Source organism: Peromyscus californicus, unplaced genomic scaffold (genome assembly GCF_007827085.1).
Source record: "Peromyscus californicus insignis strain IS unplaced genomic scaffold, ASM782708v3 Scaffold_7__1_contigs__length_154581171, whole genome shotgun sequence".
NCBI classification, from domain to species: Eukaryota; Metazoa; Chordata; class Mammalia; order Rodentia; family Cricetidae; genus Peromyscus; species Peromyscus californicus.
The window spans coordinates 44733011-44750044 of NW_026294595.1; the positions used below are offsets into that span (position 1 = coordinate 44733011).

Genomic DNA, 17034 nt, shown 5'->3' on the forward strand with positions numbered 1-17034 from the left:
ACAACTGTGTGAGAACAAGAGACAAACAGAACAGTGCTTGGAGTCAGGTGTTAAATGTCCTGGCACTAACATGAGGCCGATCTGCACAGGGGAGGAAAGAGGAAACTGAAGCAAAACCTCACTGCCTCTGTCAGAGAATCTCACTGTTTAGCATGCATGGTGACTGTTCACCTGTCTCCTTCTTGTCAACGTGCTGACAACCAGCACCAATCGGCAGTTAGTCCTGCTTCCTTGTTTCTTTCCCTGTGCTTTCCATTTGAAAGCCTTCTTTGTCCCAAATCGAAGTTTCAGATCCTAAGAAAATTACCTGTCACTGTAGCAGATATTAAAAAAATACATATTCCACAGTTCAAGGAAATATAATATTTTGCAAACCCTCTGGTGCGCAGGGGGGGACTGTTGTTTTTCTATTTTTGACTTAAAAAAAAAAGTCCTTGGAAGCGTCAAGTCTGACGAAGCTAAGGTGATGCCTAGGAAAATGAAGAGGCTTCAGTGCGTTGAACCTAGGTGCACTTCCCCCTTGCTCTGTGCTTCTTCGTTCCTGTTCTCACCTTCTTTGTAATTTCCTCACTTTTACTTCTTGGCCTCCTCAATGTTATCTTTCATTCTCACTTCATCATAGCCATTGATTCTGCCCCTTTCAAACCTTCCATTTTTAACAAGAGAATTCCTCTGAGACTCAAGCATGGGCTTCTTTTTCATTCATTATTTCATTGACTAACTCCCACCTTCAATTTTTATGTCTCTGGGTTCATTTATTCACTTGTCTGTTCTTTTATGTGCATTGCTTTGTCTCTTCCTGCTGTGATCCACCTTCTTTCTGATTAGTTTTTCTTGGCTGTCTTTGATCTCACTTTTCTGAGAACTTTCTACTTCTTTTTATTTTACCTTTTAGATTCTCTACCAGTCTTTTTCAATAAAGTAGGTAATGCTGTGAGTAAAATGGCTGTTGTGTGTGGGGGTCTCAATGGATAGTTCTCATAGCAAGATGATAAAGTCCCAAAGAAGGCAGCATTCTCCATAACTTATGCCTATGAATCATTTTCACATCCATTACCAGCTACTCCTGTTCAGCTCACTTTCATACTTACATCCTTTTCTTTCATCCAAGACTTCTTTCAGTCTGGACTTTTCCTTGAGCATAATTGTTAATATGAGCTCATCTATGTTTATTTGTTACCTTACCCTCCAGTTTGCAAACCATGTATAATGTTAGACTAGGTGGAAGTGAAAATATAAAGGAAGCTTCTTATAACCCACTGTAATTTTGTGGATATTAAATATCTGACCCAGAGTTGTATACTTAATATATTTATAATATAATAGTCATATATTTAATATGACCTAGAAGCCATATACTTCTAGTCAAATACGTGACCTAGAAGCTCCTCAGCTGAGTAATAATAATTAGTAACCAATTTCCCCTGGACTTTAAAAGTCTAAAATGTAACAGAAGCAAAACTATATGCCTCAAAATCTGCTATTCTGGTGGGCAAGTTCCCATACCTGATTTACGATAATTAGCTGATGATATATACAGTCTCCATAACCATTTAGGGTTTCTTGATATTAGAGACATGTCCAAGTTTTACAGAATAAACTACAATCTAAGAAGGAACCAGAGACTTGAATTTAGCATCTTTGTTCACTGTTTTTCATAGATCAGGAAGTGAAGTCTCAAAACATTCTTGGGATGAGAGGAGTTCAGAAATAATTGTGTTCTTTCTTCCCTTTCAGAATAATTATCTGGTAAAGTTGCTTGGAAACTTGCTCCAAAGGTTAGTCGTAACACTGCTGGGTAGCTTCATTTGTTCTCACTGTGTGAAGAGCTTACTCCACTATGAAGACATTAGAGCTAATGGTTCTCAAATGTATGTTCTGTTGTTGTTGCCACTGCATATATAGTGATATTTTCCTTTTCTTTTTTTTTCTTGTGTGTATTTTTTGGACAGGGTTTCTCTGTGTGACAGCCTTGGCTGTCCTGGAAAACTTCCTTTATAGAACATGCTAGTCTCAAACTCACAGAGATTTGCCTTCCTCTGCCTCCCAAACACTGGGATTAAAGGGGTGAGCCACCACACCCAGCATTATATTTTTCATAACCATTCCTAGTTTGCAAGGTATAAGCAGGAGATAGAAAACAGGTCATTTTCCCAGGGGGATTCTTATTTATATTAGAAATATGAACATATGCTAAATGAGTGTATACAAACAAAATACACAGGGAGATAGAGAGGGAAAGACTTTCCTTTGCTGAATTTTCAAGGAGAAATGATTTGTGCCTTGTGATGCTGTTTTTGAAGACTATTTTTTCTTCTTTATTATCTCTGACTAAGGATATAAAAGTAGATTGACTTAAAAAAAATCTCTAAAACATAAATGTGAAGGCACATGTGCTAACACATTAATGAAAAGAAATCCAGGTGATTATGATTGTCAGCTGACATTCACTAATTACCTCTGTAGCGACTCTGATGGTAAGTACTTAGAGAAGACACTAAGACTGTGAGTGTTCAGCCATAGATGGGACATCTGTCTCAGCATAGCCCTCCAAGGCTTAGGGACTATCATGCAAGAAAAGGTGGAAAGGATGTAAGAATTCAGTGTTGTCTTCTGGACTTTGACCAGTAAGGCAATTCTGAAATAAGTTTCTCTGTTCTTTGTCCATTGTGAAGAGAGTTTTCCTTGGTGAAGGGTGATATCTACACTTATCTGTGAATCTAAGGATAAGTATTTAAAATGCAGTTAGGAATTATACAGGTTTAGGAAAGTGGTGGTTGTAGCTTCTCCTCTAGGATCCATGACTTCACTAGCCCTGGGTAGTTGGCTAGGGTTCTAGTACCAGGCACGATTTCTCTCTTGATAAGCAAGTCTTAAGTCCAGTTAGTGAGCTGCTGGTTACTGCAGAGCCAAGGTATGCATGCAACTACTGCACCCTTGTCCTACCATGCTTGTTCATTGTGGTTCATAGGCATCATAGCTGTGTAACACTGTCAGTTGCTTTCCTCCTTTGAAACCCGCTATGGTGCCGATGGAAAACCACAACCAATCAAAATGCAGAGCTGTGGACTAGTCCCAATGGATCCTTCTACAAAACAACTCCTGTACCGAAAGCTTGGGGAACATTTCAGAAGGGCCAGCCTGGTCTACAGAGTGAGATCCAAGACAGGCACCAAAACTACACAGAGAAACCCTGTCTCGAAAAACCAAAAAACAAAACAAACAAACAAAAAAAATAGACTAGCCATGAACATAAATGTGCAAGTACCTCCGTAGTAAGATATGAATTCCTTGGGTATATGCCTAGGAGTAGTACTGGGTCATGTGATGGACCTATTATTATTATTTGTGGAGACGCTGCTAGACCATTTTCAAGTGTGTCTGCACTAGTTTGCACTCAGCAGTAGTGTCCCTTCTCTCCATTTGCATGCCCACAATTGTTGCCATTTTTCTTCTTGACGATGGTCATTCTGACGGGGTTAGAGAGAAACTGAAAGTAGTTTTAAGCTTTGTTTCCCTGATGGATAAGGATGTTGAACACTTTTTGAAGTGTTCACTAGCGAGTCATAGTCTGAGAACTTTTTGTTTAGCTCAATAGCCCATTATAAAAATCATTTCTCAAAAACATTAATTCTTGGATCATTTCATACAATGTATCTTAAACATATTCACCTGCCACTCCACCTAATTCCCCTCATATCCACTTCCCAACTTCATGTACTTTTTTCTCTTCTTCCTTATTTTTTTCTACTAAGCTATTGAGTCCAGTTTGTGTTGCTGTCAACTCCTGGGTCTAGAGCACGGATGGCCTAGTCACCAGGAGCCACACCCATAAAGAAATCGGTCTCCCCCCCCCCCCCCCCCAAGGAGGTCATTAACTGTGCATAGCTCAACAGATAGGGATAAGGGCTGGTGAAACTTTCCAACTCAGTCACATTTTTAAATTGAGTTGTTTGTTTTCTTGGTGTTTAGTTTAGTTTTGTTTTGTTTTGTTTTTGATTGGGTGTATACTTTAGAAACTAAAATCACTGACAAAGATTTTCTCCCATTCTCTGGGCTCACTCTTCACTTGCTTGGCCATTTCCTTTGTTGTAAGGAGCTTTTTACTTTCGTTTAATCCCATTTGTTCATTGTTGGTTTTGGTTTCTGAGCTGCAGGAGCCCTATTTTGGAAGTTCTTGTTTGTGCCTGTAAGTTGACGTTTACTCCTTACTTCTTGCTCTTACGTTCATTTAGAAACAGATAAGGAAACGGACTTGAGAGTTAAAGGAAAATGTTAATAGTAAATAGATTCAAGTAAATAGAATAATTTTGAATACACTGGAATGTATTCATACACCCTATAGAGTATCAGCAGGCACAGTAGATAAGCAACCAGATCATAAATGATTCGCCTTGGACTAGGATCTAGATATCCTGGTGTCTACTCTATTGTTCAGTGTGTGTGTGTGTGTGTGTGTGTGTGTGTGTGTGTGTGTGTGTGTATACATATATATATATATATATATATATATATATATATATATATATATGTATGAAGGACTAAATGGAGTGAGAGATGGGAGGGCAAGGTAAAGAATAGAATATAGGGAGTGTTATAAACTGAAGACTTTTTGAAAAAGCCATATGGAAACCTACTGCTGTAGAAGCTTTTTAAAATATATACTTATATAAAAAATTTTTAAATGGAGTTGATTTATAATGGGGGAGCACAATCCCCAAACTAGACACCACATGCTAAAAATAAATATCTCAGTTTTTATTTAACCAGGTATGAGCTACTTCTGTTTGAGTTGTTGGGCAGTGGGCTCTTACAGATGCCCCAAACGTTACAGCCAGTGCTCTTGGTTTCCATTCAGACCTTGAAAGTAAAACTCTATTGCTCTAAACATCATACAATTTGAGTCTCAGAACATGGGGAAATCAAGCTAGTACTTACTGACCTGGAAGATTCATCACTGCTGGCTAGCTTTCATCGTGTTGGTAGGTACTGTGCATGCTATGGGAGTTTAAAAGTAATAATTAGTTTGATCTAGTTATGAATCCTACAAGCTCTTATAATGACATAATGATGAACTTGATAAGACATTGCATCTGCTGGTCCAATAATGGCATAAAGGTTATGGGAGTAACCAACCACTTTCTAATTGTATCTAAGGACTGCTCTATGAGATGGGACTCATACATTTCACTACTAACAGGACCAAGAACCCATTGCTAGATATGTCAAGGAGCCTAGGGGAGAAGCTAATACTATTATTCTTCTGTGGGCATAAAATTACTAGTACGTACTGTGATATGCATAGATCACTGTGTCTCTCAACCTTCATCCAAAAACTTTCCTCTTGCAGGAGAAGGCAATTAACAAAGAGACTGTCAACTAGTCAACATGCAGAGATTGGGGAGCGCCCATCTATAAATGGCACAGCTATATCATGTTCCTCCCTGAGAAGGCTCAGGGATCCTTGCTGAAGAAGCAGTAGAAAAATTGTAAAGCTAGAGGTTGGAAATGACTTCAAGGAATTTGTGTTTTCTGGAACCAGCAGGGAGGTTGTATATGTGAATTCACAGTGATTGTGACATGCACAAGACGTAACCAAGCTCAAGCCAGGAAAAATCCCAGCATATGTTGGGATGGGAGACAGAGTCTCATCACAAGCCAAGAAGATACTGATATATTTGTAGCTGTTGGGAGAGTGATAATAGTTTTCTTCAATGGTGTGCCTCCTGGTAGGTTTATTCATATTCCAGGCCAAGTCTGATACCCAACAGTAGTTGAATGAATCAAAATTGAACTACAAGGTTTAAAAATAAATAAATAAAAATGAGAACTTGGATATGCGCAGGTAGAAAAGTGAGGATGTATCTCGGAGAAGTTGGGTGAGAGGGTGTGAATATGATCAAAACATATTATGAAACTCTCAAAGAATTAATGCAATTAAATATGATGACCATTAGTCACAAGGGAAAAATCAATGGTTCAGTTGTTTGCTACATCAAAACAGATTTAGAACAACAGAAATTGTTTATTTTCTCATTCATCTGAAAATTGTAAAAGACTCCAGGGGTAGCTCATTTTTTTATTTCTGTGCAAGATGACAGCTGGTTCTGCTCAGCTGGATTTAAGGAACCAGTTCTAAAGTGCTTCTTGCATGTGTTTGGCAATTTGGTTCTAACTTGTGGCTGAAAAGTCCTCTGGAACTGTCAAAAGAAACTTCCCACACCCTCATCCTGGGATTCTCCATAAGGTTCAGAACACAAGATTTTTTTTGCCTGGTAAAATACAAAGGCAGAGCTGCCAGGCTTGAAGACTTGGTGCTAATGTCAAATCACTATATTCTGTTGCTTCAAAGTGGCCATGGCATAATCCAGACACCAGGATAGGAAAGCACACATGTGAGTAAATAATGGGAATTGTAGGCCTTTGGAAACTAGTGATGTTACAGACACCATGATAACTTTAGAATATTCAGAGTGAGCAGGGAAGAGACATTTTACACAAATTTGAAAGATGTTCAACAAGTCATGCATATAAACATAAATATCAGCTAATATAAATATTATTAAAAACAGAAAGGAATCTATTATATGAAAAACCCTCTAAAATAGAATTTCACCTTTTTTTCCTATTTAGCAACATAATTATAATCTGATTTCAACTGCCTATTTTTGGGAAGGGTATGGTGGCATATATATATATATACATATATATATATATGTATATGTATATATCTATATATATATATATATATATCTCCCTTGTTTAACAATGAGTTTTCTTTGGGCATGCATTCTACTTTCTATGTATTCCCTACTAGACAGAGACCCACAAAAGATTACTCATTCATGCTATTATAATACTTTAGATCAATGCATCAGATTTCACAGATGCCACATTTTTAGGACAATTAGCTTATTAAGACAATAAGCTGTCTTAGAGATAAGATTTATGGGTTCTGTATAAAGCCAGAGGTATTTACAATTTTACCAAGAATTGGAAAACCAGCCACTGTCACCAGTTCTGTGTCTGGGAAAGATGTAAAATTACTTGGATAGGAATTCTTTTTCATCAAATTCACAGACCGAGTCTGAAAAGACTTGATCAAGAATTTGAATTGTTACCTCCAAATTAAATAAAAAAAAAAACCATATTCCTCTCCTCTGAACAAAACTAGACTCCTTCATAGTGTGTTTATCAAATGTTACGTCTCTCTGTCTCATGTCTCATTACACTTTTCTGTCCTTCTTAAATATAAATAAGAATCTCTGGAGTATTTCAAAGCACAGAAAATCAAATATAACAGGACTTCGAAAAGTATGCACTTTTCCCATTTGATCTTCTACCAGTGTTGTTCCCAGGAAAGGGAATTTTCTTTCTGTGAACACCAAACTCTGCCAGTCTGATACAGATGCTCCCTCATGTACCCACTGGACTGAAAACAAGAGGGCCAAATAGCTGTAAAGATGCTTCACCCCTAAGACAAAAGACTGTCTGACAACTTCATCTCACATAATCGAGGGGCCAGAAGATGTGAAGATCCTGGGAACAGTTAAAAGGGAGCTGAGAAATAAGTAATTTAAGAGAAAAATTGTTTTCTGGAGTTATGAGAGCAGAGTACTCAAGTTCATGTAAGTTTTCCCCTTGGATGCCCTAAATTTTATATCATGTGTTTTTCTTTTGTCACTAAACAATATAAGTAAGAGATGTGTACTCTTAAGTCCAGAAGACTTTCTGTTGAGCCATTACTTGTGATGAAATGTACATCCTGAGGGTTATATTAAAATTTGGGAATGCCAATCCACCTACCTCCAGCCTGCTTCAGGGGTAGTGGCAAAGATTAATCTGATCACGTCATGGTTATACAGAGATTATGAAAATAAAGCAAATTTCCCCTCTAGCTCATGATGCCAACAACCTCTCTAGAGTTTATGCATAGATTCCATGCTTTTATTGAATCTGTCTAGATAAGTTTAAAGAGAGGAATCACATCCCTCGAAACATCTGATTAGGAACTGTTAATTAAGACTTCTTATGAGTTACAATTAAGTCTCTAAATTTAGCCGTGTGTGTGTGTGTGTGTGTGTGTGTGTGTGTGTGTGTGTGTGTGTGTGTGCATTCCATGTCTTTGAAGAGTACAGGGTTTGGTCTCTTTTACATATGCCTGATTTTGGACACACTGTGGTCTCTCTGTATTGACAGGAATAATGCAGAATATCATGAAGCTAGGTTGGAGGTTTTACCTTCTACTGTCTCCATATTAAGAGTAGTGGGAGAGAGTGAGGGGTAGAATATACTATGAGTTTTGAGACACAGTCAGGGGAAGTCAAAGCAAACGTTGTTAAGAATGACATTGTTTGCAATATTTAGTTTTAACTTGCCATGCGATCGATAAAGGGATGAGCTTTTTCATGGAAAGGGTATAACACAGAAATGCTTTATTTTAAATGGTAACAGGCAAGATTAAAGTTTGAAATATTACATTAAATAAATGTAGAGATATTTTACATTAACTCTACCAAATCAACTGATCTGTGAAATAGTTGAGTAAAAATATATACTTTCCCCAAAGAAGTGATCACAATGCTCAATTTTGTTTGAACCATTCAGGCATAGATTGGAGTATATTAAGTGGAGGAGCTGAAGCTGGGGTGATTTTGTCATTCTGGAACAAGATTGCTTTTAGTTTCAATACAAAATGTGCTGCAGCCAACATGAAAAGAAATATGCGATATTAAATATAATAGTGGTTATGATCAAATAAAAGCCAAGTCTTAGAGTATCTTAGCAGGATCCCATCAGACTAAAGGCAAGGGGAACTCCAGCATGGTGCAGAGAGATACAATTAACCTTCCTGGAAGTTCTTTTTATTTGTTTTGTCTTGGGAAGGTGCTAAAATTCTTTTATTTTCACAGTTCATTAAAAATAATCATTCAGATTTTGGCATCAAAATAAATAAATAAGCTAGAAGAGAGACAGTCCAATTAGTGAGTCTCAGTTATCCTTTATTTGCGTCTTTGCTTATATTATTTTAGTAATGGAAGCAGTGACGGTTGAAATTAACTGTACTTTAAAGTAACTACAAAACAAGTCACTGCTAGTTTTTTTTTTTTAAGCCAGAGTTTCTATTGCTATATAAATGTTAGCATATTCTCTTTGCTTGTATTATGAGATTTTAACATACTTTACAGTGGATATGCAAGTATTCCCTTACTGCGTGCACACAGAGCATAGGAGTTTTAGTTTGGGGTGCAGTCTCCTAAAAGTCCAAGGAGAGACATTTAGCTCCTGGGCCTGTGCTCACAAAGGTTTACTATGCTGAGCTCTTATCTTGCAGGGACACTAATGAAAGGCGAGGGTTGAGGGAAAGAGAGCTTGGGGGAGCGGGAGATCCCAGCTGGATCAACAACAGAGAGGGAGAACAAGGAATAGGAGACCATGGTAAATAAAGACCACATGAGAATAGGAAGAAGCAAAGTGCTAGAGAGGCCCACAGAAATCCACAAAGATACCCACACAACAGACTGCTGGCAGAGGTCGAGAGACAGCCTGAACTGACCTACTCTGGTGATGGGATGGCCAAACACCCTAATTGTTGTGCTAGAAACCTCATCCAACTACTGAGGGATCTGGATGCAGAGATCCATGACTAGGCCCCGGGTGGATCTCTGGGAGTCCAATTAGCGAGAATGAGGAGGGTTTATATGAGCGAGAATTGTTGAGACCAAGGTTGGATAAAGCACAGGGACAAATAGCCAAATGAATGGAAACACATGAACTATGAACCAATGGCTGAGGGGTCCCCACTGGATCAGGCCCTCTGAATGGATGAGACAGTTGATTGGCTTGATCTGTTTGGGAGGCACCCAGGCAGTGGGACCAGATCTTGTGCTCATTGCATGAGTTGGCTGTTTGAAACCTGGGGCCTATGCAGGATTGTTTGGCTCGGCCTGGGAGGAGGGGACTAGACCTACCTGGACTGAGTCTACCAGGTTGACCTCAGTCTGTGGGGAAGGCTTTGCCCTGGAGGAGATGGGAATGGGGGGGGGGGGTTGGGGGGAAGGTGAGGGGGACGGGAGGGGGGAGAACAAGGGAATCCGTGGCTGATATGTAGAACTGAATTGTATTGCAAAATAAATTAATAAAAAAAAAAAAAAAAAAACAAAAACAAAAAAAAAAAAAAAAAAAAAAAAAAAAAAAACCTCAAGCAACATCTGTAAGATCTGAATGATATGTCAAGATTTCCTTTATTTCTTTCTTTGAACAGATGTTTGTTAAATACCAGCACTATGGTAAAACTAACAATGCTCGGCCCTCTAGGGAGAAAAATGAGGGAAATGCCTGCCCTCTGATGGAGTGGATGCAGATCCGAGCTCCATCTTATTGGCTCTGCAGTAGAAGCATTGGTCTACTGGAAGAAGGAGAGAAGTAAGGGTTGGCCCCTTCTGGTGGAAGACTGGGGAAATAGGCAAGGAGATTAGAAAGCACTGGACAATTAGGCAGTGATATATTGATTATTTATTTTGGCTTCATCTATATAATGTACCCTGGTTTTTAAAATAAAATATCATATTGGTCAATTGTAAGAAGCAATGATAAAGCTGTATCATGAGCCATGAATTACAGAATTTCCATAGATGTAAAATTATCATGAGGAATTGAGGAAATGGTAAAATGTGGCAATTGTTGGGGACTAAAGGAAGAGAAGAGGCAGCGGAAGCAGATATTACATATTTCTTCCGTGAATCAGCGTCAGTGTTCACTGGCATACACAAGAATATGTGTTCTAGGAGGACAAGATGTGCATGTGTGAGTGTGTGTGTGTGTGTGTGTGTGTGTATGTGTGTGTGTGTGTGTGTGTGTGTGTGTGTGTGTGTGTGTGTGTGTGTAGTGTCCACTGCTCATCTCCAGTATCTCATACACAGAAGTTTCAGAATTATTTAATGTAAATTTACAGGATATGATATAAAATTCTTCATAAGTCACACATCCTTTATTGTTTTGAAAGTTTAATAAACATGTGATTATACGAAAGAGCAGATAATACTGTATGGATAATATTTATAAAGAACTTAAAGATATATTTTCCCTGGAATTAAGTATAAGACTAAATAACTAATACCAAGTTTCCATTCCATAGATAATGAAAAAGTCCCAAATGCCTAAAATTTTCTTGTGGAAGCACTTTAGAAACTCTCAAAAGTAGATCACATTATTTGTGGTTTTAAGTAAAGAAATTTTATTTAAAATCTACATAAATAGTTTACTTTTTAGCTAACAAAGAAATAACAGAATTCGTGCCCCATAAGCTGTTGGATTTGGATAAACTTTTTTTTTAATTTCTCAATAAGGCATTTTTTTTATTTTTTATTTCCATTTTTTATTAAGAATTTTTAATTCGGGCTGGAGAGATGGCTCAGAGGTTAAGAGCACTGGCTGCTCTTCCAGAGGACCTGAGTTCAATTCCCAGCAACCACATGGCGGCTCACAATCATCTACAATGAGATCTGATGCTCTTCTTCTGGCCTGCAGGGACACATGCAGGTAGAACACTGTTTGCATAACAAACAAGTAAATCTAAAAAAAAATTAAAAAAAGGAATTTTTAATTCATTTTACATACCAATCACAGATCCCCTTCTCTTCCCTCATCCCACCCCTCTAAACTTCTCCCCACAACACACACCCCATTTCCTCCTCTGAAAAGGTAATTCCTCCCATGGGGAGTCAGCAGAGCCTGGTACATTCAGTAGAGACAGGTTTAAGCTCCTCCCTCTGCATCAAGGCTGTGCAAGGTATCCCACCATAGGTAGTGGGCTGCAAAAAGCCTACTCATTCACCAGGGATGGATTCTGATCCTACTGCCAGGGGTGCCCCTTAAGCATATCAAATTACACAACTGTCTTGCTTATGCAAAAGGCCTAGTCCAGTCCCATGGAGATTCCACGGCTGTTGGTCTAAAGTTCATGAGTTCCCACTAGCTTGGTTTGGTTATCTCTGTAGATTTCTCCATCATGATCTTGATCCTTCTTCTGTCTTCAACTGGACTCCTGGAGCTCAGCCTGGTGTTTGGCATTAGATCCCTGCATCTGCTTCCATTAGTTACTGGATGAAGGCTCTATGATGACAGGGTATTCACCAATCTGATTACTGGGGTAAGCCAGTTCAAGAACCCTCTCCACTATTGCTAGTAGTCTAAGCTGGTGTCATCCTTGTGGATTCCTGAGAACTTCCCTAGCACCCTGTTTGTCCTATCCCCATGATGTCTCCCTCTATCATGGTATCTCTTTCATTGCTCTCCCACTCTGTCCCTGTTCCAGCTTTATCATCCCATTCCCTTATGTTCTCAACCCCCATCCCCTACCCTCCATTGCCCCCCTACCTCCATTTTACTCATGGAGATCTCATCTATTTCCCCTTCCCAGGACAATCCATTAGTCCCTATTAGGGTCCTCCTTGTTAGCTAGTAAACTCTTAAAGGGGCCTCTGCTTTATAAGTTAAAAATTGAAAGAGCATTAAATTGTGAATTACCAAATTGCATGCATTCATAGACAAACAAGCTAACTGATTTTTGTAAGTTGTATAGTTCAATTCCAAATATCTAATAAGAGAAATATTTTAGCTTTGTCAACTATAAGGTTTTAAGTAGGGATAAAAATTTTGGAAATTAGAAACTTTACAAAACCTGGTTGACATCAAATGAGTTCAGCTCTCTGATTTTTAAGATTATAAATATATTTGCAGTGAGATTTTAAAAATTAGCAGTAATGTACTTTAAAATGTAGTTAAAAGAGATTGTTGAATTTCTAAAAGAGGTTAAATCTAAAGTCTAGGATAAGTTATATTTCCATTATAAAGAAAAATTTAATAATAAAATTTCCAATGAAGCCCAGATTGTTTCATTGTTTAATTAAAAAAATAACATGGAATATGTATAAAGTCATTCTTATGAGGTTAGGATAGCAGTTACCACCAAGGCATTATAAGAAAATGGCAAACCCTCCTCACTGACATAGAGAGATGGTCCTTATTACAATATTAGCAACCGAACAGCAGCATACTGATGCTAAATACTTTTAATCCCAGAAATGAGATGTTTTAATATCCAAAAATCACCTGCTATAGTCACTGCATTTACAGAATAAAAAACAGAAGCTGTCAGGTTATTTTAATATGTGTAGAAAAGAATTTGAATAAACTTGACATTTTTTGATGATTAAAAACCATCAGAAAGTTTTAATAGATGGAAATATTTTTAATTTACTTAAGAGAATCTATAAAAAACTGTTAATAATATAATACAAAATGGTGGGATAAACTGTTCTCCTAGTATGGAGCCATAGCAATATGGTACATTTTGATCACGTCCATTCTCTCTTTCGTTGAGAAGGCTAGCCAAAAAATAAAGGGAGAAATAAATACACAAATAACAGGCCTTCATACTGTAAGTGAAGAAGTGATAAACGTATGACTCTCTGTTTAGAAAATGCTGAGGAACATAAAGGACTCATAAATTTTTTTTGCATGTATTTGAAAATATTGCAGTTGAGTAAGTACAAAATAATTATATTAATTGTATATAATAAGATCAAACACAGTGAAATTGTAAGAAATCACTTATAATAACATTGAAACAAAAATAATGAATAAATTTAACAAAATTATGAAAAACTGAGAAACTAAAAACCACGATTTATAAACTATTTCTAAATAGTGCTAAGGAAGGCTTGTCTTCTGTACACAATGAGACATATTGGGCCCCTGGATCATAAGATCTCCCCAACTTATCTTTCAATTAAATGCAATTTCCAGTGAAATTGCAGCTGACTTATGTGGATTTATGAGCCTAAAATTATATGAAAATAAAAATGACCTCACCTAGAAAATCCAAAACAGTATTAAAAAAGAAAAAATTATTATAATACTCAAACTACCTAATTTCAAGACATAGTTGAATCTGTAATAGTAAGATGGAGAGAATGAGGTTTGAATAAAGATTAGCACACATATAAGTGAAATATAATGATAGATGGTTCAGAAATAGACCTATGCACATCAAAGAAATTAGTTTCTTAATCATGTTCTAAGGCAATTCCACTGTAAAAGGACCATATTTGGAACAACTGGATATGTTTTATGGGGGAAATTGAGCCATAGCCCCAGTACACATCATACACAGAAACTAATTACAGATAACTCAAGAGTCTATATTTAAAATCTAAGACTATGGAGCTTCTAGAAGAAAACACAGGAAAATATATTTCAAACTTCTGGGACAGCTAAGAAGTAAAACACACCAAAAAGCAAAATTAATGAGTGGAACTTTACCTAAACTTCAAATGCCTTTTCTCTGAAAAACCAAACGAAAACAAACAAACAAAAACACAACAGTGTTATGAATGAACATAAAAATCATTTTCAGACTAGGAACAAATATTCTGATTCCGTATACCAGGAGGAAAAACAAACCTGAATATACATCAAGCAAGGGATTGACATCTAGATTATGCTGAGAAAGCAAACAGGCAACAAGTTTTCCAATATCCCCCTTTCTACTCTCCAGTGTTTAAAAAAAAAAAAAAGCCTAATTCAACCAGACATTGGTTGGCCACTCCCACAAGTTCTGTGCCACCATTGTACCAGCACATCTGGCAGGCAGGACAGAGTGTAGCTCGAAAGTTCTGTAGCTAGGTTAAGACATTGCCTGGATGGCCAGGAACTGGAGACTGGATAGCCCAGAGACCTTGGATAGAACCAAACATGACTGCCCTGCCCCCAAATCAACAAAATGACTCCTAACGATACTCTTCTGTACTCATAGATCAGTGCCTTGTTCAGTCATCATCAGAGAGGCTTCCTCTGGTAGCAGATGCAGAGACCCACAGCCAGACATGATGCGAAGTCTAAATTGGAGGTCTCCATAGGGTCCCTCCTCTCAGAGCTCCTAGAATCCCACAGAAGAGGGTCAGAAAGATCTTGGGAGTCAGAAGGCACCAGAAAAACATGGTCCACTGAATCAACTAAGCAAGGCTTTCATGGACTCACAGAGACAGAAATGGTAAGCACCCTTGAAGTGATAAGACCCTTCATGGGTCTGCACCAGGTTCTCTGTGTATGTGCTATGGCTGTTAGCTTGGTGTTTTTGTGGGACTCATAACAGTAGGAGAAAGTGTGTCTCTGATTCTTTTACCTGATCTTCAGACTCTTATCCTCCTATTGGGTTGTCTTGTTGGTATGAGGGCATTCACCTTGTTTTATTGTATCTTCTTGTGTGATATTTGGTTGGTTGTTGTTTCTTGGAGGCCTCCTCTTTTCTGAAGGGAAACAGAGGAGTGGATCTGAGGGAGAGGGGACATGAGAGGTGGGCTAGGAAGAGTGGAGGCAGGAGAAACTGTTTGGGATGTATTGCATGAGAGACAAATCTATTTTCAATAAAAATAAATAAAAATAAACTTTTTTGAAACTTCTTTTTAAATGAAACCTAGACCTGAATTTGAGAAAAAATCGTGATATTCATCTTTGAATCTGGTGTATTTGGCTTAACATGATTACCAATTCCATTCATTTCTCTCTCTCTCTCTCTCTCTCTCTCTCTCTCTCTCTCTCTCTCTCTCTCTCTCTCTCTCTCTCTCTCGTGTGTGTGTGTGTGTGTGTGTGTGTGTGTGTGTGTGTGATACACTTGTTGGGGTGGGTGCTTGTGCAGGTGCACGTAAGTTTGTGGAGGTCAGAAGTCAATGTTAAGTTTCTCCAATCTCTCTTAGATTTAATGTTTGAGACAAGGTCTTTCATTGATCCCAAAGCTCATTGAATTGGTTAGTCTGAGTAGCCAATGAGCTTTAGGGATCTGGCTGCTTTGTTCTTCCACACAAAAAATGGTTACATGTACATGCCACTGTGCTTGGCTTTTTACAGTGTTGCTGGGGATCCCAATTCATGTCTTCATGCTTATGTAGCAGGTACTTTACCAGGGAGTCATGTCCCCAGCCCCTCATCCATTTATTTCTGTAACTGGCGTAATTCTATCCTTCTTTATGGCTTAAAAAACATCACCATGTGAATACATCACCCTCCCCCAATTTTCTTTATCCATTCCTCTGTTGGTGGGAATATGGACTGATTCCATAACTTGTCCGTAATAAATACTGGCACAGTTAAGATGGTGTGCAGGTATCATTGTGTGCTGACTCATATTCTTCACATATATTCCCAGCACTGGTATGGCTTGATTATATGGCAGCTATAGTTTTTAAGGACTCTATTCTTCTTCCCATGGTGGCCGTATAAATTTACACACTCTCACAAACAATGTACAGAGGTTCCTTTAACTCATATCCTACACAGCTTTTGTCACTTTTGTTTTCTTAATGATAGCTGTTCTTACTGGGGTGACATAGAATCACAGGTAGGTTTTGATTTTCACTTCCCAGATAGAATCCTGGCAGCATGAGCACCAATCCTTAGCCATGTGCCAAGATGCAGTCTCTGGCCTTCACCAGCGTCTTTGAACTGAGGATCCTAGAGAAATCAGTCTTGTCTGAAGCTTGGTGGTTCTTAACCAAATGTAGCTGGTCCTTACCTGCTATTTAAAGAGAACTTGGGTCAACTCCAACAAACATGTATGTGATTCATCATTGCCAGCTTCATGAAGATGTTCTGGATTGTGTCATAAGAATTTACAGGGAGAGAGAAAGCAGTGTCAGCTGTTAACTGGACAGAGACCATTGTTTAAGGATTATACAAAGCCTTAGTAATGTTAAGTGCCAATGCTAGCAGTATCGATCTCATTCAGTGGCTTATTTACCAACAATTTTGATTAATTATCTTCTTACTGTGATGATATCGATAACAAAATACTTTTAAGTTTGTATCCATTATATTGAGCAGAGTCTGTCTTCTCAGTAGCCACGGCAGCCCATTGCAGCCAGAGGTTGATGCTATTAGCTTGGTTGAAACTGGAGTGTCACAGGTAAATTACTGATCTTAAATTGAGCTCTTCATGTTATAGACGGAGGGTGTCTTGTATCATCTCCCTTTATA

The 17034-nt window shown here is 38.1% G+C and overlaps 1 protein-coding gene across 17 annotated transcripts in view; it reads left to right on the forward strand.

Annotated features, from left to right (window-relative positions):
* Positions 1-17034, forward strand: part of B3galt1 (beta-1,3-galactosyltransferase 1) — a 568919-nt gene that overhangs the window by 66433 nt on the left and 485452 nt on the right. Inside the window, exon 1 of one of the 17 annotated variants that reach the window (XM_052725875.1) lies at positions 15037-15055. The exons of the other annotated variants lie outside the window; for them this stretch is intronic. The gene's annotated coding sequence lies outside the window, so the exon portion shown is untranslated. Of the gene's footprint in view, positions 1-15036; positions 15056-17034 lie in introns of those variants that run through there. 17 annotated transcript variants of the gene reach the window in all.